The 26,045-nt window shown below is 34.1% G+C and overlaps 1 pseudogene; it reads left to right on the plus strand.

Annotated features, from left to right (window-relative positions):
- Positions 1–26,045, plus strand: part of LOC149530711 (pentatricopeptide repeat-containing protein At2g13600-like) — a 369,552-nt pseudogene that overhangs the window by 282,803 nt on the left and 60,704 nt on the right.

The raw sequence follows: 26,045 nt of genomic DNA on the forward strand, positions 1-26,045 counted from the left end.
TTCACCTCAGTCCTATGCAAGCAATTGGAAAGCACCTATAGATAAATCACATTAATCACCTTAGTCCTATACAAGAAATTAGAAAGCACCATAAGATAATCGATCAAAAACTCAAAGGTTACAACAAGAAAATCACAATAATCACCTCACTTCTATATGAGAAATTAGAAAGAATAAAAAAATAACTGATCAAAAAATCAACATAAAAATACATGAATACATCACCATGGTCAAGTATAAAAATATCTTGACCAAATAATAACCATAACATCATCATAGAGAAAAACTCCCCAAGCCTCTGGTAAACATCTTGACTGGTCAATGCACTAAGTCAACCCCAAACCCAACACAAAGTAAAACATACATCACAAAAAGTGTAGTTTCATAATTTTGTTTGGTTTTGAAAACATAAAAGTTCAATTTTCACTATTGGGTTTCAAGTTTTCATTTTTGTTTTCAAATGTTATAGTTGATAAGGTTTCATATTACAACTAGGGTTCTAGTTTTCCATTTTTCCTAGTGTCAGATTTACTAAGAATTCTTAGTTCACAAGAATCTCAATAGATTCAAAAAATCCATTAAAAGTTGTTTAAATATAAAACTCCATATTTTATATAAAAATGAACTATTGCATAATAAAATCCAAACTTCATTAAAATAATTTCTTCTAATTTAAATTGATTTATATTACATAATTACTAAAACTATATAATCAATTATTTTAATAACTATTATTAAATTATAATAATAATTATTAAATAATAATTATTATTATTAAATAATAATAATAATAACTATTTAATTATTAATAAATATTATTTATTTATTTATTAATAATTTAAAATTACTAAAATTAATAATCTAATAAATATTATTTAATATTAATTATTAAATAAAAATATATTAAAAAATATATTAAATTAAAATTTAATAAATTAGAAAAAATGAATATCATAATCTTTCCAAGCATTTAAGGCCCATTGACCAATTTAGTACTGTTGTGATAGAGTTGCTGCAGCAGCAACAATAGTGTATTGCCTTACGACAGTACCTGCTATTGCGACAACAATAGGCTCTTGTGTGGCTTGCTATGACTAGTCGCAGGTGGGTGGGGAGTTGGTGGCCCCATTCCCCTTCAAAACTCCCCTCTTTTTCTTATATATATATATATATATATATATATATATATATCTTATATTGTTTTTATTTAAATAAAAACAATCAATACAAAACCTAAAACATTACTCACCATTTTTATGTGATAGTGTAATTATCATACTAAATTTAATTATTGTAGTTATTATATATATATATATATATATATATATATATATATATATATATATATATATATATATATATATATATATATATATTAATAAATTTCAATAATAGATCTTATAGGAAAAATACAAACAACTGATCGAATTCTGAATATAAAATTTTGATTTTCTATTCCAAACCCTACTTGAATTGTAATTTTCTAAATCCAACCCCATTTCCAAAAGGAGAATACTCAAGCAAGGGTTTCAGCTTGATTTAATTCATAGACAATTCAATAACAAAAATTATTTTTTCTCAAGCAAGGGTTTCAACCCAAATTAAATTATGAAAACAAATCCATACAACCATGTAGAAGATAGAGAGATTTCAAAGAGGAAATTAATGTGCAACACTCAACAAGATCCTTCCTTGATCTGATGCTAACCGATTAGATGCTCAAAGCTCACAAGAACATTATTGTCCTTTCAAAAATCCTCTTTCTCAAAAAATTGGCTCTTCCAACCCTGTGAGTGGAGAAATGAGCTCTAATTTCTTAATAAAGAGTCCTCTCTAATTAGGGTTTTCAAGTTTGCAATCACTCGAAACCTTATCCTTTATAATTTTGTTTTATTTTAATTTCATGTGCAAACTTTTTACACTTTAGTTAAAATAATCTTTATTAAATTTATTCTTTCTCTCTTTTATTAAATCACAAGACGTCTTTAATAAAATATTTATTAATTTAGCTAATAATAATATTTAGAGTTTATTATAAAAATGAAACTCCTAAATAAATTATTATTAAATTGAATAAATATAATCATGCCAAAATTAGAACTTTAATTAAATTTTTAAATTTAATTCTATTATTTAATTCATTTCTCAATTAATCAAATATAATTAAAATTTATTTTTTCTTTATAATTTTAAAAAATTAAATCATTTAATAATATTTTAATTTGATTTAATTATAACTGAAAATCACAACAAACCCACAAAACTAAATCCAAACAACTCCTAATAAAGATAGAGTACTAAATCAAATTCAAGGGTTGAAATCGTGAATTCACATCACTTGATGAATTCAAAAGGGTAAATAACTCAGATACTTGTCCTACTTTTGAGGACAATTGGCTTAGGGTTAGGATTTGGACTCAAGAATTATCTCCCCTCTTTTACCATTGAGATACTATGATAGGGCATACTCATCCTGGCAATTTAGGGAAGTCAATGCTCTGTACCTGGAATCTGCATAAAATTTAAGAATGTACATATACATAAAAATCTAAACTAAATAGGCAATGGCGGGGAGTGGTGCATTGTGTAGATCTCGACTAGCAGGTGACTATGACTCCCTCCCTCAACCACATCAGAAATGTCAAACATAAAGTAAAACATACAAATACAACATACACATGCAAGTATGGGGTAAGTATCCATAGAAATTGCATATAAATCATCCATCTAACTATGATCATGAAATAACTAACATCACTATATGAACATACATACATCATCATCAAAATAATCATGAACATAGAAGATAACAGAGTATCAAGTAGCTCATCTAATATATAAACTGAGTATGACTTAACATCAAAATAATTTGGTAATCAAGTGCCACTAATCATCAAACATAACCATAAAACTGGCCTAAAAGAATCTAGCAATCCAACATGAAAAGTAAACTAGGAGTAGGATTTACATGAGATGGCAACAATATTTTGGAAATGATTTTATTATTATCACATTAGTATTCTCCATTTACGGATTGAGCATAACACATTTACTACAGTCAAATTCTATTTACTTCCTAGAGGTACTTGGTAAATCCAATCCCCCATTCCATACTAGAGATGGATGTTTTGATACCTATTGATTTCCTATACCTTTTACTATAACATGTGTGACCTTATATGTCTTGCTTGTTGACTGCAATTATCTCTTCTTTTTTTAGTATGAGATATTCATTTTTCTAGCATATAATGTTCTTGTCAAAGATTTATGAATGACTTAGGAAGACTCTTGAATCATTTATATATTATAGAAAATATTGATCTACATCATGTTTTATAAGTCGACATATATGTTTTTATTCCCTCAAGTAGGTAGTCCACTTGTCTTCTCCCTGATCTCCTTCCAATTTGATGTTTGTAATGAATGTTGGCTATCTATGTCAAATGATATTAGGGTTGAGTTGGATTCAGGGATAACTTTAAGAAACCCCCTTTGTAAAAATGTATAATAATTTGGCAAATCTAACATTTATTGGCAATTTTTTTCTCAAAGTAGAAAAAATTTAATTCTATCGGCCATTTTTTTCAATCGTATTCAAATTCTATAAAATGTTGGTGATTGGTGCAATTCCTATCATAGTACACGACATGGTTGAGGGATAGCTCCCCCATGGGGGTTTTCAAGGGTAGCACCCTTGACAGCTCAAATGACATTTAATATTTTATTAATGCTCCTACTTTAATATTATATCATATAACATATAGAAACCCTATATTTATGACCATTAGATGGTTCTTAATCAAGGACCCAAATCCTATTTTGGGAAAAAATTTGAAGGACACCAAGTTTTAGAGAAAGTTCGCAAAATAAAGGCATGTGTCCATAATAAAATCTATTTCGGGCCAAAGCGAGAAATGATAAAAAGTTCCATGGATTTAACTCTCCATAATAGACAAAACCTGTCAAACATATGTGCTTAGCCTATAACTAAACTTTAATTTCTACCACATATCGACAAATATGACCATCAACCAAGGCAAACCTTGGAAATTGTGGATGATAATATTTAATTTGTCATGTGAAAAGATTAGATTCTATTGGCAAAGTCATTGCTAAAATAAAAATAATTCTGTATCATTAATGGTGACCAAAAGTAAAAATACCTAGAAACCATAATTTTATATCATCCAAAATATAATAACCCTTTTTAATGGTTGTTAGATGATCCTTAATGAATGGTATAAATCCTATTCTAGGATAAAATGTTATAGAACAACAAGTTTTAAAGAAATTTACTAGAATAATGACACTTGTCCATAGTATAATCTATTTTCAGCCAAATATTAAAAGGATAAAAAGTTCCTTGGAAAGTCCTCGGAATAGAGACACTTGTCAAGTCTGTGTACTTTACATATAACCTGACTTAAATTTTTACCATAGATTGGTGAATGTGACCATCTAATAGGACATGCATTAGAAATTGTATCCAAAAATATTTAATTTATTGTGTGGAAAAATTAGATTATGTTAGTGAAGTCATCACCAAAATAAAAATAATTATATATCATCCATAATTTTATATCATCCAAAATATAATAACCCTTTTAAATGACCATTAGATGATCCTAAATCAATGATATAAATCCTATTTCAAGATAAAACATTAAAGAACAACAAGTTTTAGAGAAAATTTCCAGAATAATGACAGTTGTCCACAATATAATCTATTTTGGGCCAAATATTAGAAGGACAAAAAGTTCCTTGGAAAGTCTCTAGAATAGAGACACTTGTCAAGTTATCCCTGTTGTGGGGCACCACTCTTACATCAATAGGGACACTTACTTCCCATAGACTGACAATTGCCTTACCTTGGATTACCAAAGAAAAAGGATTCTTACACTTCTAATGCTTCAGGATTCCTTAATTAGGTTTCATGTTGTTGATTTTGTGGTTTGATAGCTGAGTGGGACTTAATGTTATCTTCTCAGCATGGTGGGAGTGGACCTTTCTTCCACATGGTCATGTAATTTTTTTTTTTTCATTTTAGATTACAATGTACTTGTACCAATATTGGATGATCCTTATAGTAGTTACATTCTTCGTTGCTCATCATTGTTAGAAACTTGCTCTTATCTTTCATATGTTGTTTATTGTATCATTTATCATTTTAAGATGTTTATTGGATATTGTATTATATTTTTTACTTGGATTATTATTCATACCCTATGACTTGTATCTAGTGGATGTTGTATCATTGAGTATACTTTATGGTATCAGTTGTATCTATGTCTTCTTCACTTATGTGATGATGTACTTGATATGCATGTATGGATGTGAGATTTCTACTTATGGTTAATCCAAATAGTTAATCGATATGAATCTGATTCTATGTTGTGGAATCCTTGAGAAATATAATATGTGCCTTGAGTTGCATCTATGTCTATGTATTGTAATTAATTGTATTTTTTCTACATTATTTTGTAATAAAAAAGAAGCAAGAGGATAATGACCCTTGGTACAAATAGAACTAGAACATTAACAATACATTAATTGCAACTAGCACATTCTCAACATAATAGAGGAACCACATCTTGCCTCTATCAAAAAATTAATATGAACTAGAGTATTTCATGCTAAAATTAAAGCTAATAGTATAAACGTGCATAAACTGAAAGCTAAAGTAAACCATGAGCCACACAATGATAATAAAAGTAAGATTTTTTTAAAAACTTATAAAATCCCCTAGGGTTGTCATAAACCATATAGAAAAAAATAGGAAAACCAATAACCATTATATTTTAGGATCCCCTCCCAAGCTACTTGGATGGGAGTGTAGAGGCCTATTTTTTCTTGAGAAATGTAAATAGCTCCTTGTAGTCCTCGTCAACTTTGGGTTTTAGACTCGTAATCCTATCCTACATTATGCATAGGGTGTCATAGCAGGTGTGCAACACCTTTATAGAAAATGTTTTTGAGTCCTATATATGCTTGTTAATATCTTTGACATCCTTCTTTAGCTCTTTCAAAACAACCTCTAACCCTAAAAGACAGTTTTTGAAATTATCCAGTATACCACCAGTTTTAGGGTTTATGGTATTAGTCTTTGACACCTCTTGAACAACATGTAAGGGAAGGAGACTGGGGGCAAGGTTTAGGGCTTGGGATTGTTGGTGAAACTAAGGCCATGGAGGGTGGGGGGGTGTAGTTGTGGCAGAGGGAGAGCTCTTTTTTCTAGCTAGAAGAGTGTGAAGAGAAATCATCCATAGATTTGACAACACTACAATCATTTGAATTAATGTAACCATTCCCCTTCAAAGCTTGTTTACATTTTTGCATGAAAATTTTGTTGGACCTAGGGGCTCTTGGTTTTTCAATACAGTCCTTTGAATTAATAATGTAAACTTCTTCTTTTTTTCCTTTTTTAGTGCCCTAGATTCAACAGTTTTTTTCTTAGTGTCTTTAGATTCGAGGAGACACACACTCAATATAGGGGGTTTGGTGACATGCCTTTTCTATTAGTCCCAACCTAATGTTAGGATTAACAGTAGATAGAAATAATAGTTACATGCAAATATAACCAATATTAGAAAATAATAGATCAGATAGAAGAGAACACAGGACACTAAGATTTAACATGGTTCACCCAATCCCTAGGCTACATCCACCAATAACAAGTCCAATATTATTATTATCTAGTGATTACAACATGATTATAATTTTTAATCCCTTACAACTCAATACCACCACACGAACCAATTTTTGCATCATACCTTATGAAAATCCCTAACCCTAAGCCTTTTTATACAAGCATTTTGCCACTTACAAAATTAGGGCTGAAATAATCAAAAAATAGTAGTCGACACCCTTTACAATATAAGGTCATTTTTGGCTTCGGGGGTGTTGCCCCTAAAAACCCTCATGGGGGTGTTGCCCCTCGATCCCACCCTAAATAGCGATAAGGAGTGCACCTAGGGTGCTGCCCTAGGACTCTGCAGGGGCACTGCCCCTTGACCTTGTCAACCCCTGTAGAAATAATATGGGGAGAAAGGCAAACTAAATAAACCTTTGTGTCTAATTAATCTCCACATCACAATGATCTCCTACTTGGAGACTGATCATAGCACTTCTAAATGTGTAGCTCCCACCGAAATATATCAAACTACCCTAGACTCTATTGTTATTTTATTTCATTCAATCTAAAAGGAAAATTGAAGCTGAAGAAGAGGTCAAATTCTCCCTTGTTACTACCTTTGTAAACATATCCCCTAGATTGTCATTTGTATGTATCTTCTCTAGCTTTAACTATCCATCATCCAAATCTGATTGAATGAAATGGTACCACAACTGTATGCATTTTTTCTTTGAATGTAGAGCATAATTCTTCACAAGATGAATGAAACTTTGGCTATCTATGAACAAATAATTATCCTATTGTGGGTGTCCCAATTCTTCTAGGAAGAACTAAAACCATATCATCTCCTTGGCTACCTCTAGAGAAACAACATACTCTGCCTCTGTAGTGGATAATGCATTAACCTTCTACATACCATATCATACATCAAGCTTCCTAAAACTAAAGCATAAGGTACCTTAGACATATTTTCCTCCTCTTCTTGTGTCATGGGACACATCTCCTTAGTCAACTTCAAATGACCAGGTAAAGGTGTGTTGAAAACTTTAGCATTTTAAATAGAAAAACATTGCAACACTTTCTCAATATAATCAGCCCGAGATAAAATCAATTTCTTATTTTTCCTATCTCTACAAATATTCATACCAAGGATTTTTTTTGCTGCCCCTAAATCCTTCATAGCAAATGAATGTGCTAACTGTTCCTTTAAACCCTTAATGTGATCCATGTTAGACCCAACTACAAGCATGTCATCAACATATAAACATAAAATAATGTAGCTTTTGTCATCCAACCTCTTAAAATAAACACAATGATTTGAATGACATCCATTGTATCCATGCTCATGCATAAACCTATCAAATTTCATATACCATTGCTGATGTGCTTGCTTTAAGCCATATAAACTTTTTATCAATCTGCACACTAAGTTCTCCTTACCTTTGATCTCAAATCCTTGTGGCTATGCCATATATATCTATTCATCCAAATCACCATGAAGAAAGGTTTTTTTAACATCAAGTTGCTCCAAATGCAAATCTTTAGTAGCCACAATACTTGAAATAGTTCTAATAGAAGTCATTTTAACAACATGAGAGAATATCTCATCAAAATCAATTCCCTTTTTCTGTGCAAATCCTTTTACAACTAACTTGGATTTAAATCTTTTCTTGCCTCCATCCTCTTCTTTTAGCTTGTAAACCCATTTATTATATAAAGCACGTATACCTGTAGGCAACTTGCATAAATTCCATGTCTTTTTTTTATAGCAAAGAGTCCATTTCTTCATTCATTGTAGACTCCCACTAAATCTTTGTATCCACCTACACAACTTCATCATAACATCCAAGTTCACTAGCATCAGTAAGTAAAATAGAATACAAGGAAGGAGACAATATTTCTAGATGTCTACTTAGCCTTGTTAACCATTTAACATTCACTAGGGTGTGTGGTATTTGTTGCTACAATTGTTGTACATCATGAGGGATTGCTGGAAAATAAGCTTTTGGAGTATCTTCCAGCACTACAAGCTCTAATTTTTCACTTTTATTTTCCTTCCCAGTCTTCAAAAAACTCACTCTCTTTTAATTTCCATACACACAACATTCACAGAAATCCATATTGACACATTTTAGACCTGTTAAAACTTTCTTCGAATGAAGTACTTTCATACCTTTCTAACTCATATGCCCAAGTTTGTTGTGCCACAATGTTGTATCAGAATCTATAGCAACTATTTGTTCTCCCTACTCAACTATAACAACTATTTTTGAACATTCATTTTTCTCTGAAACAATCAAAGTAGAAGGAATAATATGACCTGTACAAAGATATAAGGTGCCTAGTTTCAAACCTTTTGCTACTACAAGGGAACCTTTTGAAACCTTCCAATTTTTATCATTAAAAGTAACTACACAACCCTCATCACTAAGTTACCCTACTGAAATTAGATTCCTACTCAGCCTTGGAACATGTCTTACCTCATGTAGTAGCCAATGATTCCCATTCTACAACTTAATCTTAACTTTTCCCTTTACAACAATATGACAGGGTTCATTATTCCCCAAATAAACAAGCTTAAAATCCCCTTGGACATAATCAATAAAATAACCTCTATGAGGTGTAGCATGAAATGAAGCACTAGAATCTAAAACCCATGAAGTATCAACACTTTCTAGAGCCAAAAGAAAAGCATCCTCTTCAGATTTGTCACTTACCACATTTGCCTCCTTGTTCCCTTCTAGTTCATCTCCTTCATTGTTCTTTCCAGTCCAAAAATATTTCGTCTTATGCCCTGTTTTACCATAGTACTAGCAATTTCTCAGTTCTCTGGATTGAGATCTCTTCCCCTTTGACTTTCCTCTTGATTTCCCATAATTTATGGAATTATTTCCTCTTGGTCATTCTTCCTCTACTTTGTGTGTTCAAAGCACTTCTTGATGTAGATCCACCTGAGGTTTTCCTATGAATTTACTCACTCAAAATAACACCAATCACATCATCATATTTTAGTGTATTAGATCCAACAACATAATTACTCTTAGCCATTACCAAGCCATTCTAGCTTTTAGGAAAAGAATACAAAATCAAGAGAGCCCTAATTTCTTCATCAAAATTAATACCCACAGAAGATAACTAACTAGTAATAGTATTAAGCTCATTTAAATGATCAGCAATAGATCCACCTTCTACCATTTTCATATTAAATAAACACTTCATGAGAAATACCTTATTTGAATCGGAGGGCTTTTCATGCAATTTCACTGGGTTTTCATCAACTCTTCCATTTTCTTTGCTTTTTTAATGTTAAATGTCACCGATTATGCTAGGCATAACCGAATGCTTCCAAGTGCCTCTCTATCTAAAATCTCTCATTCCTTATTGGTCATAGTTCCCTAGCTTTTAGTTTTTCCTTCTAATGGCTTCCATAAATCCTTTTGATAGAGATAGTCCTCCATTTGCAACTTCCATAACTGAAATTTCTACCCATTAAAATTGTCAACCCTCAGCTTACTCTCATTTGCCATTGCTCCCACTAAACTATGAGACCTTCCTGTAGAGGATCGCTAAAAAAATAAAATAATGATGGTCTGGCTTTAAAATAAAAAGTACAACTGTCTGACTCTGATACATCTTGTTAGGATTAATCTTAGAAAAAACTAATAGTTACATGTAAATATAACCAATATCATAGAATAATAGATCACACAAAAGAGAACAGAAGAGACAAAGATTTAACATGGTTCACCCAATCCTTGATCTACGTCCACTAATAGCAAGTCCAATACTATTATTATCTAGTGATTACAAACTGATTATAATTTGTAATCCCTTACAACTCAATACTGCTACAAGAACCCATTTTCGCATCACACCTTATGAAAATCCCTAAACCTAAGTCTTTTTATACAAGCTTTTTGTTGCTCACAAAAATAAGGGCTAGAATAATAGAAAAATAGTAGCCAATGCCTTTTATAATATAAGGTCATTTTTGGCTTTAGGGGTGCTACCCCTGAAACCCCCCATGGGGGCATTGCCCCTCAACCCCACCCTATACTGTGATAGGGAGTGCACCTAGGGTGCTACCCCAAGACCCCATAGGGGCACTGCCCCTTGACCCCATATTTGGGGCGCTACCCCCAAACCTCCATAGAAATAATATGGGCAGAAAAATGCACTGAATAAACCTTCGTGTCTAATTAGGCTCTACATCACAACACCTTATGGGTATTTACATCTTGGGTCGAGCTAGACATGGTAGCTTCTTTAACAATTTTGATAGAAACATTGGTTGGAGGGCATAGGGCTAGGTGAAATTTATAAAGTCTATAAATAAGTCCATGATACAAAATAGAATTCTCCTTGCCTTTTTTAATGGCCTCAACATTACTTTTAATGGAATACGAGAGAAAGAAAGGAATGGAGATGAGGTCCCTATTCTTGAGATGGTTAAGAAAGAGAAGGTGATAGAAGTAGAAGACTATAAACTTACCTTCCCACGTGAAGTACTTCATGATGATACAAAAAACATAAGGCCATATGTCAGACAGGTCCTCCGTACTATAATCACTCTATTTCTTAACAAGTTCCTCCTTTGGGGCTCTAAAAAAATGGTTGAGACCTTCATAGTTAGAGGTTGTAGTTGTTTTCTTTCACTTTTGACTCTCCATAGACATGTCAGTAGCCTTAGCACTATTATCTTTATTGATCTTAAAGGAGATACCCTGCACAATAACCCTATGTTCATTCTAGGAGGAAACAAAATTCTTCAAAAAAACCTAATCTTAGTCACCTACCATACTCTCCATGAAGAGTGAAATGCCACCCTCCTCACACACAAACATCACCTTAGGGTTCTTTTGGAAAGCTTCATCAATTTTTTTGTCCCCAATTCTCAACTTGGCTTCACCCATGGTGAAAAATGTGGAGTAAACAACAAGAGAAGACTATAGGGAATGATGACAAAACCCTTCTTTAAACTAGGATGAAAATCCAAATTTCTTTCCATATACTTGTGGTTACTTTAAACCCATATTTTTACATAATTATAACTATTATTAAAGTTGCAACTACTTAGGATTTTTCCCTTCCAACCAATAATATTCCTCTAGCTTTGTTCAAGAATAGAGTTTCAGTAGTCACTTTTTGATGCAGAGGAATCAACACTGGAACTCTCCTTAAGGAATTAAACACTCAAGGGACTCAACAGTGGATCTTCTCTAAATCTTAATATAATTCATAATGAGCTCTTCAATCAAATTCTACACCTTTTACTTCATTTCTCTATCATAAAAATTTAGAATAGGGGAAAACTCAAAGTAAACATATATTATTTTTGTAAATCTGCAGTAACATAGTTCTGTTCAAAAATGACAGGAAGATGAGAACTTTCTATAGAAAATTTTTTATTACTTGTTAACATATTTCAGATTCAAATCCAAATCATATGAACTTCAATGTAAGTAACTCTGAACTAAAAACCCACAAATAAAGACCAATACATATTCTGCAATCTTTCCATACATGATTGAATCACTCAAAGATTAAACATTTATCCATTACAAGGACAACGCCAAGAAATAGAAGAAGAAAATCTAAACTCAACTATGAAAATCTTTTTTGAAAACTAAACAAACTACATAAACGAAATGGTTGTCTACAACCAAAGAAAACTAATAAGACTACATTTTAAACTATTCTTTTTGTTGTCCTTTTTGAAAACTCCAGCCCATTATATATTGTTCATGAGCAGTTACAAATGAATGACTCTTCATATTCCATCAGTTACAATGACAAGTGGGAATCATCTAAATCTTATAATAAAACTTTTCTTTTTAATATACTATCATACTTCCTGTCGCTGTCAAACTTCTTGTTGCAAAACTTCTAAATTTTAATAATATTTTCTGCAACTTCTTGTACAAAACTATTGTATTTTAATAATATTTTTTGCAACATCATGTCGCAAAACTTCTACATTTTACTAATATTTCAAGTTGCCTTCCTATCGCCATCAGACTTCTTGTCACAGGTGTGCTCTTGCACCATACTCCCAAATTTGAAAAATTTCCATGTCCCATGGAAACATGCTTGACTGAAATCTGCCAAAAAAAAACATGAACCTCTACCTCTTCCTCTTCACTTTCTTTCACATCTCTACTAAACCATTTCTTTAAACTGAATTTCTCATCACTAAAATTTGTAATGGCTGCCTCCAAATGTCCATTTCTCTAGTGCTGCATTTCTCACAAACACCAACACTTTTTCCCTCACTTGGGAGTCCCTCTTGCCTCTCTCCCCAAGACTTTTGGTGACACACAAAGAACCATCTTCTCTGGCCCTAGACCATCTCCTATGGCCTTCACCTGGTAGACCTCTTGTCCACCCATCTGCAATGAGTGAACTAGCACCTGCAACCACAAAACTTTACTAACAAAAATCATATACCCAACTCTGCCTAGTGTAGATTCTATCCATCTACACACTCTGAATCTTTTGAGCTCTGATACCAAAAATGATGCAAAGGAATCAACACTGGAACTCTCCTCAAGGAATTAAACACTCAAGGGACTCAATAGTGGATCTTCTCTACATCTTAATATAATTCATAATAAGCTCTTCAATCAAATTCTACACCTTTTACTTCATTTCTCTGTCATAAAAATTTAGAATAGGGGAAAACTCAAAGTAAACATATATTATTTCTGCAAATCTATAGTAACATAATTATATTCAAAAATGATAGGAAGATGGGAACTTTCTATAGCAAACTTTTTATTACTTGTCAACATATTTCAGATTCGAATCCAAATCATATGAACTTCAATGTAAGTAACTCTGAACTAAAAACCCACAAATAAAGACCAATACATATTCTGCAATCTTTCCATACATGATTGAATCACTCAAAGATTAAAAATTTATCTATTACAAGGACAACACCAAGAAATAGAAGAAGAAAATCTGAACTCAACTATGAAAACCTTTATTGAAAACTAAACAAACTATATAAACGAAATGGCTATCTATAGCCAAAGAAAACTAATAAGACTACATTTTTAACTATTCTTTTTGTTGTCCTTCTTTTTGAAAACTCCAGCCCATTATATATTGTTCATGGGCAGTTACAAACAAATGAATCTTTATATTCCATCAGTTATAATGACAAGTGGGAATAATCTAAATCTTATAATAAAATTTTGCATTTTAATATACTGTCATACTTCCTATTGCTGTCAGACTTCTTGTTGCAAAACTTCTACAATTTAATAATATTTTCTGCAACTTCTTGCCACAAAACTATTTTATTTTAATAATATTTTCTACAACTTCCTATCGCAAAACTTATGCATTTTACTGATATTTCAAGTTGCCTTCCTGTCGCCATCAGACTTCCTGTCACAGACGTGCTCCTGTACCACTTTTGACCTTCTTAATAGTTAGAAAAAGTTGAAGATATGTAGTCAAGAGGGTGGAAAGTTGAAAATAAATGATATCCAATCTCTTGACTCCTAGCTTGGTTTCAGTACAAAATTTAAAAAAATTCCTTGTTTTGTGAGAGTTAATATATTGACCAAAGGAAGATGCATAATTATTAAGGATGGAATTCCACTCCTAGGCCTCAATGAAACCAAAGAAGAAGGTGTCATCAAGAAAAAAATGTAGAACTAAGGGGGACAAGGTGGAGGATAGTCTAATCCCTTGAATGGATCCATTCTCTACCAAGTAGATAATGTTGTGTCCTAGGACCTTAGCCAAAAAGATAAATAAATAGGGGGAGAGATGGTCTCTATGTTTGACCCCCTTGGAAAGATGGGACTTCCTCCCTAGTTTCTCATTCATAATGACTGGGAACCTAATTGCATCCATACAATCCTTGATAATCTTGATGAGACAATAATTGAATCCAAAAGCTATGAGAACTTTTTAAAGAAAGGACCAATTGACCTTGTCACAAGATTTAGAATTATCAAGCCTAAGGACCATATCTACAACTTTGTTGTGATCAATAGAGTGCAAAATTTCATGTGTAGTAATGAAAACATCCATGATTTTACTTCTAGGGAAAAAAACCCTTCTGGTTGGGGTTAATAATCTTGTCAAGTAAGGGTTTGATTCTATTCACTAGGATCTCAGAGAAAAATTTGTAAATGGTGTTGCAGAGACTAATAGTCCAAACTCCTAAATGATAGAAGGATTATCCATTTCAGGGACCATAAAAATGAAGGTATCACTGAGTTTCCTTAAGATCTTTCCAATTTTGAGGAAGTCCCTAGTAGGACAACTAAAATCTAGAACATAAAAGTCTAAAAAAATATGGAACGATTTTAGCAGGACCCATTTGATCAAGGAGCTTTGTACGGACCATATAAAAGACCATCTTTTTTACCTCCTAATTTGAGAACCAAGAGATAGGAGAAGAATTGTCCCCCTCAATGATAACATGAGGGATGGTGGATAGGAGCTAGTTCTGCAACACATTTGAGTTCCTTGAAATAATGTCCTTAAATAACAAGGTGAAGTAGTTAGTGGCTAGGTTAACTAACTGGGTAGGGTATGAGATAGTAGTACCAACATGATCCCCAAGGATTTGGATAGAGTTCTTTTTTTTACCCTTTAGGTGGACTTGTTGAAGAATGTAATATTTTAGTCTCCTTCCATAAGCCATTATACACATGATCTTTGTTTCGAATACACTTCTTCATCCTTAGCCAAAATTTTCTTCTAATTTTTCTAATTAGCTTCTTCTTCAAGGTGTAGTTCTAGGGACTTGTCACCCAAAATCATCTTCTATTGGATTTTTTCAAACCAACTCAATAGATCCTTCTTACTTTTGAATATATCTTAGAAGTTGGTTTTTTTCTACCATTTTACCATGTCCTTCATGATGATCTCTAATTTTTTAGCTACCTTGAACATCAAAAAATATTTCACTGGGGTAGACCAAAATGTATTAATAATATCACAAAAGTTAGGGTGGGAGTTCCACATTATCTCAAACTTGAAAGGAGTGAGGCATGGGGCTTATTGATTGTACCACTTGAGAAGTGGATTAGGGTCAGAGGTCATTCTGGCAAGAGTAGTAAGAGAATACATGCAACTTAAGTCCTAGGAGGATAAAAAAAAAAAAAGTCCAATATGACCTAGATGAGATGTATACCTTTTCTATTGTTACACTAGGTGAAGGGAGTGCTAGAAAAATCAACATCGAAGAGATAATTGGCAGAGATAAAAATTGGATAGGCTCCCCATGTTGTAAAAATAGTTGTCAATCCCTCTAATTTTTTTCAAAGGGGAGAAGGGGGAGTTGAAGTATCCAACAATCATAATTTGATCCATAGGGGGCCTAGGGAAGGAGGTAAAGTCATTCCATAATTATAATCTACCCAACTAGGTGTTGGGGACATACACATTGAAACTAAGTTAATGGTTAGTTTGGGAGGTGAATGAGATGGCCAACTAGTGTTTGGAAAATGCATAAACAATACCCTTGATATGGGTAGGATTTCAGATGATTGCAATGCCTCTTAAGGCCCCATAGGCTTTAAAGTTAAGAAAAAAAGGTACTCAACCAAAGTTTCCCCATAAGGTTTTTGAAATTTTCATTGGTCATCTTGATCTCTTGTAGGATAAGAATATCCATGTTGTGATTGGTGATGTATTGTTTAACAAAAAAATGGTTGAGTAATCTTAAGACCACTAGTATTCTAAGGAGTGTAGGATCATTTCTTACCTTTTAGGTTGGGTTCAAGGGTGAGTTGCCTCCATACAAAAATATCCCTTGCAACATGCTTCTAGTGGGTAGCTCTCTCTATGGGCTCCCTTCCTTTTTGTCATTTCCCACATGTATTTTTGTTCTTTATAGTTTTTTTTTTGTGTCTTTGACTTAGTTTCATCATTAGGCATCCCAAGGGTTTGAGCTACAAGTGGTGTGAAAATTTGTTCCTTGGCATTAGGGTCTAAGGTGCATTTCAGAATGAGGTTGGATTCATCATGTTGCCAATCACCAATATGAGCATTATGACCATGAGGTGGTGCTCAAGTATCCTTTAGTGAAGTGCCTACCCCTAGTTTACTTTTCATGTTATATTGTTGAATTGATTTATACCATCTTTTATGGTTATGTTTAATGATTTAGTGGTACTTGGTTACCTAATTTGATTGATGTTTTTTTTTTTTGGACAAAGGGGTAAATATTTATTTAATCAGATCCAAAGTAAAATAGAAGGCCTCAAGCCCAAAAGAACCAAAAATAAACCACAATAACAATTAAATCCTATCATTTTCCACTAACTACTCAAAAATCCTAGTATAATCAGAAGGAAGTCCATTCCTTCCTGCAATATCCCAATCAACTCCTTTCTCTGACACCCATTTTGACAAGACATCAATCACTCCATTCCATTCCCTAGGACTATGACAAAAAGTGATGCAATTCACATAGCTACTCAAATACAAAATCTCTCTATTAATAGAGGCTAACTTCTAGTTAACATCGTTCATACTTTGGTTGTTTATCATATTCACAACAATTTGAGAGTGTGACTCACAAATAATCTTCCTCCATCATAGAGAACATCCCCACTCAATAGCTGGCTTAATGGCAATGAACTTTATCAGATTATTAGAATTAATTCCTTTGTAAATAGAGAAAAGAAAGATAACTTCCCCATCCTTACCTCTTCCAATACCCCCAATATTTTCCTGCCTTGGGTTCCCATGGGAAGAGCCACTAGTATTAATTAAGGATGCTAATCAGAGGTGACCTCCACCTCCCAATTCTATAGACCTTTCTCTTGAGTGGCTAAGATCTTTTACTACTTGTGCATCCCAATACTTTGTCCACGACTCCCACATTCCTTACTATACTATAATCTCTAGGGTCCATATGTACAGTCATATCACACTTGGCATAGATAGTTTCCTAGAGTTTTCTCAAAATCATTTGCCACAATTTAGTGACTTCCAAACTAGAGTTACAAAAAATCTTGCAACTATGTTCTAGCCAGAGATTCCATATAATGAAGGTAGGTCCAATAACCCAAGCCACTTGGAGGAAAGTAGTTTTAACCGGGGGTCTACCAAGGCTTTCCCAAAATTCAATAAAAGACTTGACATAAATGCAACCATGACACCACACCTCCCACCACTTATGCTAGATTTATCTAGAGAGAGGGCATAAGAAGAACAAGTGGGATAAACTCTCCCCATTCATCATACAAAGGGAACAAAGAGATGATTCATGGAACCCTCTCTTTTAAAGGTTGTCTAGTAAGACATTTCTTTTGAGCCACCAACCATAAGAAAAAATTAAACTTAGGCAAAGAAAGATTATTCCAAACCTTCTTCTACTAGGGAACTTCAATTAGTCCATGATGTTGTTTATCTATCCAAGCATAACCTTGGGCCACACTGAACTTTCCTTTAGGACACAGACCCCGAGCAAGGATATACTTGTCTTTAGAGGAGCTGCATAGCCTATCGGAGAGGAGGCTAGAAAATTCAGCCTAAATCTCCATGGGACCACGCAAAGGCCACTCCTATGGGTCCTTCCAATAAGCCACATCCATTGATCCACACTACTTGAAAGTCTTGAAGTATGCCACCTTAGTCCACCCTGCAACTGTAAAGATATGACAAAGAGGTTGGAAATGAGGGTAGCTGGAAAGAATGGGAGGATGGCCATCCCATGAATCCTGCCAGAACAAAGCACTCAATCCCTCATTACATGTCTAGAAAAAATCATCCTTGATAAGATGGGCTCCTTTTTTAAGAGTATCCCAAATAAAGGAGCCTTTCCTAGCTAGAGCTAGTCTTGGGATACCTTGACAATCCACTCCCAAAAAAAACTTTTGAGCCAAAATCTTAGCCCAATTTTGATCCTAATTATTGAACCACCTCTAGTATAACTTAGTAGCAAAATACTTGGTAGAAAGAGCCATACATCTGAGACCCAAACCCCTAGCAAACTTAGGCAAGAAAATTATCTCCTAATTGACTAAGTTCTACTTTGAAGAGAGAAGATTACCTCACCATAGAAATTGTCAAGACAAAGCATCAAATTCTTTCATAACACTAGTAGGGGGCGTTTACACAAGACACCTATAAATGGGAAGAACCTAAATCACTATCCTAAGGAGGATAACTCTCCCAGGAGAAGAGAGCCACCTATCAATCCAGTTGCTCACTCTGCTATGGAATTTAACCAAAAGGTCCTACCAATAATCCTTCAACTGAGCTCCTAGAGCTAAGGGGAGTCCCAAGTAAATCAGAGGAAGAGATTCAATCTAAAACCTAAGAATCCTAGCAATCCTATGGTAGATTAACTATGGCGTATTAAAGAAATAAATAAAATATTTACCTTCATTGATTTACTACCTAGAAGCTTTCAAATAGCTATCTAAAATCATTCTAAAGTTCCTTGCCTCATTTATTGTAGCCAAGCCCATCAGTCTAGTATCATCCACAAATTGGAGGTGTGAGTATGCTGGGAAATTATTATTCCATTTCCACCCATGAATAAGCCCTTATTCAACTTAAAATTTAATAAATTTGCCTAGGCTCTTAGCCATAATGCTAAAGAGATACGGAGATAGAGGATCTCCTTGGTAGAGTCCTCAAGAAGAAGAAAATAGTTCAATAGGTTCTCCATTAATAAGAATGGAGAAATCACATAGCTAAGAATCCAATCAACCCATCCCACATCAAATCCAAAAGCTAGAAGCATTCTACTCAAGAAGTCCCAGCTAAGCCGATCATATGCTTTTGCCAAATCCAACTTAATGAACATGGCCTTTTCCTTGGAAGTAGCCATAGAGTGGATAGCCTTTGATTCAATGACAACCCCATCAAGGATTTGTCTACCACCAATAAAGCCTCCCTACTCCTTGGAGATCAAAGTAGCCAAATAAGTCTTGAGCCTTTCAACAATTAATTTGGTGATAATTTTTTAAGTAACATTACAGAAAGAAATAGGCCTAAATTGATCCAAACTATTAGCCCCATCAATCTTGGGAATGAGAGCCAAGAAGGTAGCATTCAAGTACTCGAGCATTTATTTGTTCTTATGTGATTCCTAGACCACTTCAAGAAGATTAAATTTAATAATCTCCCAAAATTCTTAGAAGAATTCAAAGGGAAAACCATTTGGGCCAAGGACTTTTCCTTTCTTCATACCAAAAACCACCTTCTCCAACTCCTCTAAAAAAATAGGTTGTAAGAGATTCATGTTCATATCATTAGAAACTAGGTGGGGAATACAATCTAAAATGGTCCTTGCCTCCACTATTGGGATTGGTTCCTCCTTAGAGAAAAGTTGGGAAAAGTGTCTAATGGCCTCTAGAGAAATATCCTCTTTGGAAGAGAGTTGAGCTCTAGTAATCGACATGAGAGAGGAGATAGAATTACTAGACATGTGGGATTTAAGTATGTTGTGGAAGAAAGCGGTGTTCCTGTCTCCCTCTTGTAGCCAATCCACATGAGACTTTTAATTCAAAAATATTTCCTCTCGAAGCTTGCATTCCTCTAACACCCTCAAAGTTGAGGACTCAACATTAAGTAAATCCCCAGTCATTCCTTGGTCCCTAATTTGACAAGTGACCATGTCCAGCCTAAACTAAGTCACCAAATTTTGGTCCGACATATTCCCAAAACACTATTTCTTCCATCTTTTAAGCCTAAATTTCACATGTTGAAGCCTCTTCTCGAAAGAGAACATGACTGTACAATGAGAAGGCCTGCCATGATGCCACCAAATTTTCATAAGCTCCTGCAAAGAGTGATCTCTTAACACATCAGTTGAAATTTGAAAGAAGGATTTTTAGTATCATCAAAGGGAGTAACCAAGAGCTTAATAGGCCAATGATCAGAGCTTCTCCAATCAAGGACCTCTGATTTGGTAGACCATCTGACATCCATCCAAAAGAAAGAAACCAATAACCTATCTAAAATTTCAAAAATAGCCTCACTCCCACCTCTTCTATTATTCTAGGTGAAGGTACCATTTCCAAATTTAATATTAATAAGATTTAAGAAATAAATATTATCTCTAAGCATATTTGAAGAAGGGCCCAACTAAGCTGCCTTGCCTCTCTTTTCATCTAAACTAGTAACAACATTAAAATCCCCAGCCACAACCCAAGGAAGGAAAGGATCCAAGGATCGAAAAAATGTAATATGTGACCACATAAGAGATTTACCCACCAAATCATTAGGAGAATAAATATTAGAAAACATGCACCTTTCACCAATCTCAAAGTGGGAAGAAATCAAAGAGATAGAGGACCCACTCAAAATCCACCACAAAGGTGTCACTTTCCTTGGATTCTAGAGATAGGTAATTCCACCAGAGCTACCTTGAGAACCCACTCCCTACCAGCTATCATGGGGCCACAACTTTAGCCTACAACTATCCAAACCTTGAACTATAAGCTTAGTTTCCTGAATGAAACCAGTATCTAGAGAATGAGACTCTATCAATCTACAGACAACCTTTTGTCTAGGGATGTTGTTCAACCCCTTCACATTCCAAGAGAGAATAATAATTTAGAAGGTTGAGAGAAATGGGAATCAATGGGCTTCACAAACCCTAACTCAACTAATGTCTCCCCCATCATCTTAACCTTCTCCTAGTCAGTATTCCTTCCGCTCTTGGATGACTCCTCTAAGGACCCTTTTCTAAAAGGCTTTTGATGTAACCCTCAAGTGGAAGAAGCTCTAGTATCTTTTGTGATATCTGGTATCCCCTTCTAAGTGAGGAGAGTAGAAAAAATGTTATTTAAATTGTCCCCGAGTTGTGCCCCCCCTAGGACACAAAAATTCTTCCCCTAAGATGGCTCATCCATAAGAATTTATTGACCTTGTTTCTCTTCTAATAACTAGGATAGGTTCCTTACCTCCTCCACCTAGGTTTCCTATTGAGATACACCCCCTAAGGGCAGATCAATTGGTAAACCTTCCTCCTACACCAAATCATCTAGAAAATTAAAGCTGTTAAAAGTACCATCATTCTGTCTGTCCATCCAAGTTCTCTTCTTTCTTTTCCCTTTATTGTGAGGCTTAACTGGGAAAAATCCCTCCTTGTCTGTAGATCCCTCTAGCATAGGGGCCTTACCCTTATCATCCTTGGGGGCCGAAGAAGCATAAACCAATGGATGAGAGAATTTATTTTGGTGGCATTTAAAATTTGGGTGCCCATACTTATGACATATCCTGCATCTAAAAGGTAGGGTTTCATAGTCCAATTGTTGAACCATGAGGTAGAGCCCAAGAAGATTTCCATAGAGTCTAGCAGTGAATTATTAAGATCAACCTCAACACAAATTTTTGCATAAGAGATTACCTTACAATCTTGAGTTTGTGTAACAAAACCTATAGGTTTCCCAAGCAATAGTGAAATCAAGTGGAGAATATCCTCTCTCCAAAATTTGAAAGCTATCCTTGGTAGACAAACCCACACTAGTACCTGAGAGGGGATCTCCTCAGCAGAATTAAATCCTATGTGTCAGGGTTTGATAAAGAGACCCACCTGGTTAAACAAATATGGACCACCTTCAAACACCTTATTCATGTCTGTCATATTAAAAAAATTACTAGAAAATAGTTATTTGTAGCCAAGATAATCTCCATGTCCCCCTCAGGATTCAAAATCCAATATTCCAACATAGGAAGTGTTGTGGTCCCACAACACATGCCCCATTCCTAGTAAGGAATGGGGGCCCCCTAATATTTTTTCAAATCTCCAAATAAACCATTTGGGATTCGAATGATTTTAAGATTCAAAATATTAGAAAAGATCAAAAAATCGTAAAATTTACAAAAGGACAAAAAATTGAAAAATCAGAAAAAACCCAAAAAAATAAAAATTGAAAAAGGTCATATAAAAAAAATCTCCATGCATCTTTGTTCACAGTGCTAGCACACTACGCCATGCCTATGTGCACACTCTTCTATGTCCTCCCCCTGGGCTCCATGCCCACTGTGTACATTGTGCTTCCAAGACTTGTGGCCTACGCAACACCCACCTCTAAATTTAGTGCTTGCCCAAGTTTTGCACCATGCTAGTGCATGTGCACTCCACACAACACCCAAAAGAAGAAGAAACAACACACACCACCATGGCCTAAGCCTATTGCATGTAATCTACTCCGCCAAAACCACTCCAAAGTAGCATTGGGCACCACAAAGAAAGTGTGCTCATGTGAGCTTGTGCCACTGTACTTCCATACCTCGCACCTCTCGTGTGCGTCCACCATGCACTGTGTAGCCTAAGTGCACCTCACACCACCACTTACTTCACTGCCACACATCGCACACCTCGTAATGCTAAGGCACATCATGCGCACATCATTGCATGTTATGCCTCCACACTTGCACCTTGGACCTCACATCAAGCCACCACTACAAACTCACGCAGTGTGTGCCTCAAACTTCACCCAAAAGCATTGCACCTACACACCAAAAACCTTAAAAATAAACATAGAAATGATTAAAAAAAATTTAAAAAAAACATTCACAAGAGTAATTGGATGTTTTTTCATATTAATAAACCTTATTATGATGAACTAATAAATGTCTTTTCTTTGTGCAGATGAAAAGGCATCCTCAACTTGTTGGGGTCATAACATTTGACCTAGAGCTCAGAATTCAAAACTATTTACACCATTGGAAAGAAGAACTAAAGATCTAATTTTAGTCAATAAAATAGTAAGCCTTTGGCTACCCAATTTTAGGAATCGATGAAAGTTACCGATGAAAGTTTCAACTTGAAATTTTGAGCAGAAGACCTCCGAATAGGCCAGTTAAGAGGACCTAGAAAAAATTGTGAAAAAATATGAAAAAGTTTCAAACATTTGATCATTTTGGATAATTTGGATCACTTGGTCTCTCATTGGAAAGGATAGGGCAGTTGGAGAGAAGAAAAAGGTTGAAGATATAGAGGTTGGACACATGAAGCGAAGTGAAACAGGTTCCTCATCTTATGTAGCTATTAATGTAAAGATTCAATGTAGGTGCCTTGGGATTTTAGATTAAAGAAGTAGGATTTCAAGTTTATGAAAATAATCATCAAAAAGGGGCAAAGTATGTACACAAAAAGTGATCTAAAACCCCATTTGAGCAAAATTGTTTTCAAAATTTAGAACTTTGATTTTTTGGCAAATTGAGCTTCTGAGGTGTGCAGGTGGACAAGTTTACATTTTCATAAGTGTTTTGAAAGTTTTTGAAGAGGTGAGTAGGTGCACAATTTAGGCAAGTGCACATTTTCCGTTGATGCACATTTTCATAGAGGTGACTAGGTCTACATTTCCAGAAGCTTCACCAACAACTGACTGTTAGTTCCAAACATATAGATTTCCATGCATCGAAAATGCATTCTAATGACATTTTAACTCTGACAAATGCCTAGTGAGGATGGAGCTTATATTTTGACACTTCTACTTTGACTGAAGGCTTTCTTATTCTTTTTCTCTCATAAATTCTTTGCTATATGACATGTAAAGTCTCATGCATCCAATTAATAAATAAAATATGGATGGAGTCCTATTTAGCACCAGTTAGATTGTTAGATTATATATAATTAGTTTGTTTTATTGATTAAAAGCATTTTATTGCATGAAGAATATCTCTAACTCTCAACACAAATTGAGGAGACAAATTATTATAAATACCCTATTGTAATATTTAATCAGGGCCACCGTTATTATGCAATAAAATTATGCTTTTGGTTCTCACATTTGGAGTGTAGTGATTCTTTCCTAAATGTGTCATTGTTTTGTGAATTTTTTTCATGGAATCGTGATTGAGCCAAAGGTTTATTGTGTTGTTTTTGGTTGTACAATCTTTTAGTTTTGGTGTTTGCTATAGATTTATGAATTTTGCTAATGTAACAAGCTCAAGAAGAAATTGCCAAATTGTGCCTACATAATTCTTTGTCTCACATGAGTGCACTTTCTGTTGCCTTGCAATTTGATGAAGAGTGAAACATCATTCAGTTATTGAAATCTCCCATCGACAATTGCATCTGTGGAATTTAGGAAGCGCTACTCCTATTTTCATTGGTTACCTATAAATCTCTTTGAAAGCTTAACTCATAGTGTGTTTTTTTCTATAGCTTATGTCTGTTAGGATTTCAATTTCATGTTATTTGCTTTGAATTTCATGTTATTTTCCTTGAATTTATGTTATTTGCTTTGCTAACCCCTTGTTAGAATAGGAACTCATATTAGTTGCATTGTTAGATTGCATTCATAAAATAAAAAAATATAGTTTTCTTTTAGTGTTATTTTTGAAATAGTGTGCAGATTCTACATACCATCCAAAATCAAAAGAAACCAACAAAGGCCTTCTCGTGAACATTCACATTTATCTTCAATTGTGTAGGTTCCAGTAGGTTGCAAGATCACCTAGAACCTTGGAGTTGATTCAAAGGATTAGTTTTTCAAGAGAGGAATTTGCAAGAGTTCCTGCCATTTAGCATCTTGTAAAATGAAAGCTCAATAGAAGTGGTGCTAGAAGGATGACCACACTTTTGATTCTCATAAAAGGAAGGAAACTTTTCCAAAGTTTTGAAATTCTACATTTTTTTTGCAAAAATCTACGCTTTACACAAGTTTAGAAATATTTCTGAGTTTTGAGAAATTTAGGTGCACATGTGCATAGCTCTGTGGGTACATAGGTCTACAGATTTCCTATTTAGAAGGAAATTGTCCCGATTTCTTATTAGCTTGGGAGATTGGAATGAAGGGAAAGTATGATTTTGAACAGGATTCTTTGGGATATGAGGTAGAAAACATCTTGATTGATGATATAAATGAATCATAAAATTCAAAAGGAAGGCTAATGATTGAAATTTCTAGTTCAAAGGAGCCTGAAGAAAAGCCTAAAGTGTTTCCATGTGTGTGTGAAGTTGTGTACCATGAGATAAGACCACCAGAAGGAGAGATTAAAGTATGTGAGTGTACCCCTATGGTGGTGGATTTTTTGGATTAGGTGATATCTTTCCATTATCCCTCTGAGTTTATGATTTTCAATTTGAATATGATGCTAAAGGTAAGAGAACTTGTTTGTGGATTGATCATGGTCATGGAGAGTTATCACAACTTCTAATTTTGTGTGATTTGTGCTCGAAATTTGAACCAAGATTGTCCAAATTTTATTTTTTTGAGTATAAAGACAAATTATCTTTTCTCAACACTATATGGGGTGGTTCATTACTATTGCACATAATGAGAGATCTACTAACAACCATCCCATATTATTATCATTCAAGGTTTTATGTAGATAAGTTTTTTCTTTTGTTTTTTGTTTTTTGTTTTTTATTTTTATCAGTCTTTCTTAGTCTTTCTAGTTAGGTGTTAGTTTTTGTTGAGTCGAGTATTTTTGTTTGGGTTTCATTTATTTTTGTTTCTTTTTCTCT

The sequence above is a fragment of the Cupressus sempervirens genome, chromosome 11 (genome assembly GCF_028749045.1).
Source record: "Cupressus sempervirens isolate cs-2001-9-10 chromosome 11, ASM2874904v1, whole genome shotgun sequence".
Lineage (NCBI taxonomy): Eukaryota > Viridiplantae > Streptophyta > Pinopsida > Cupressales > Cupressaceae > Cupressus > Cupressus sempervirens.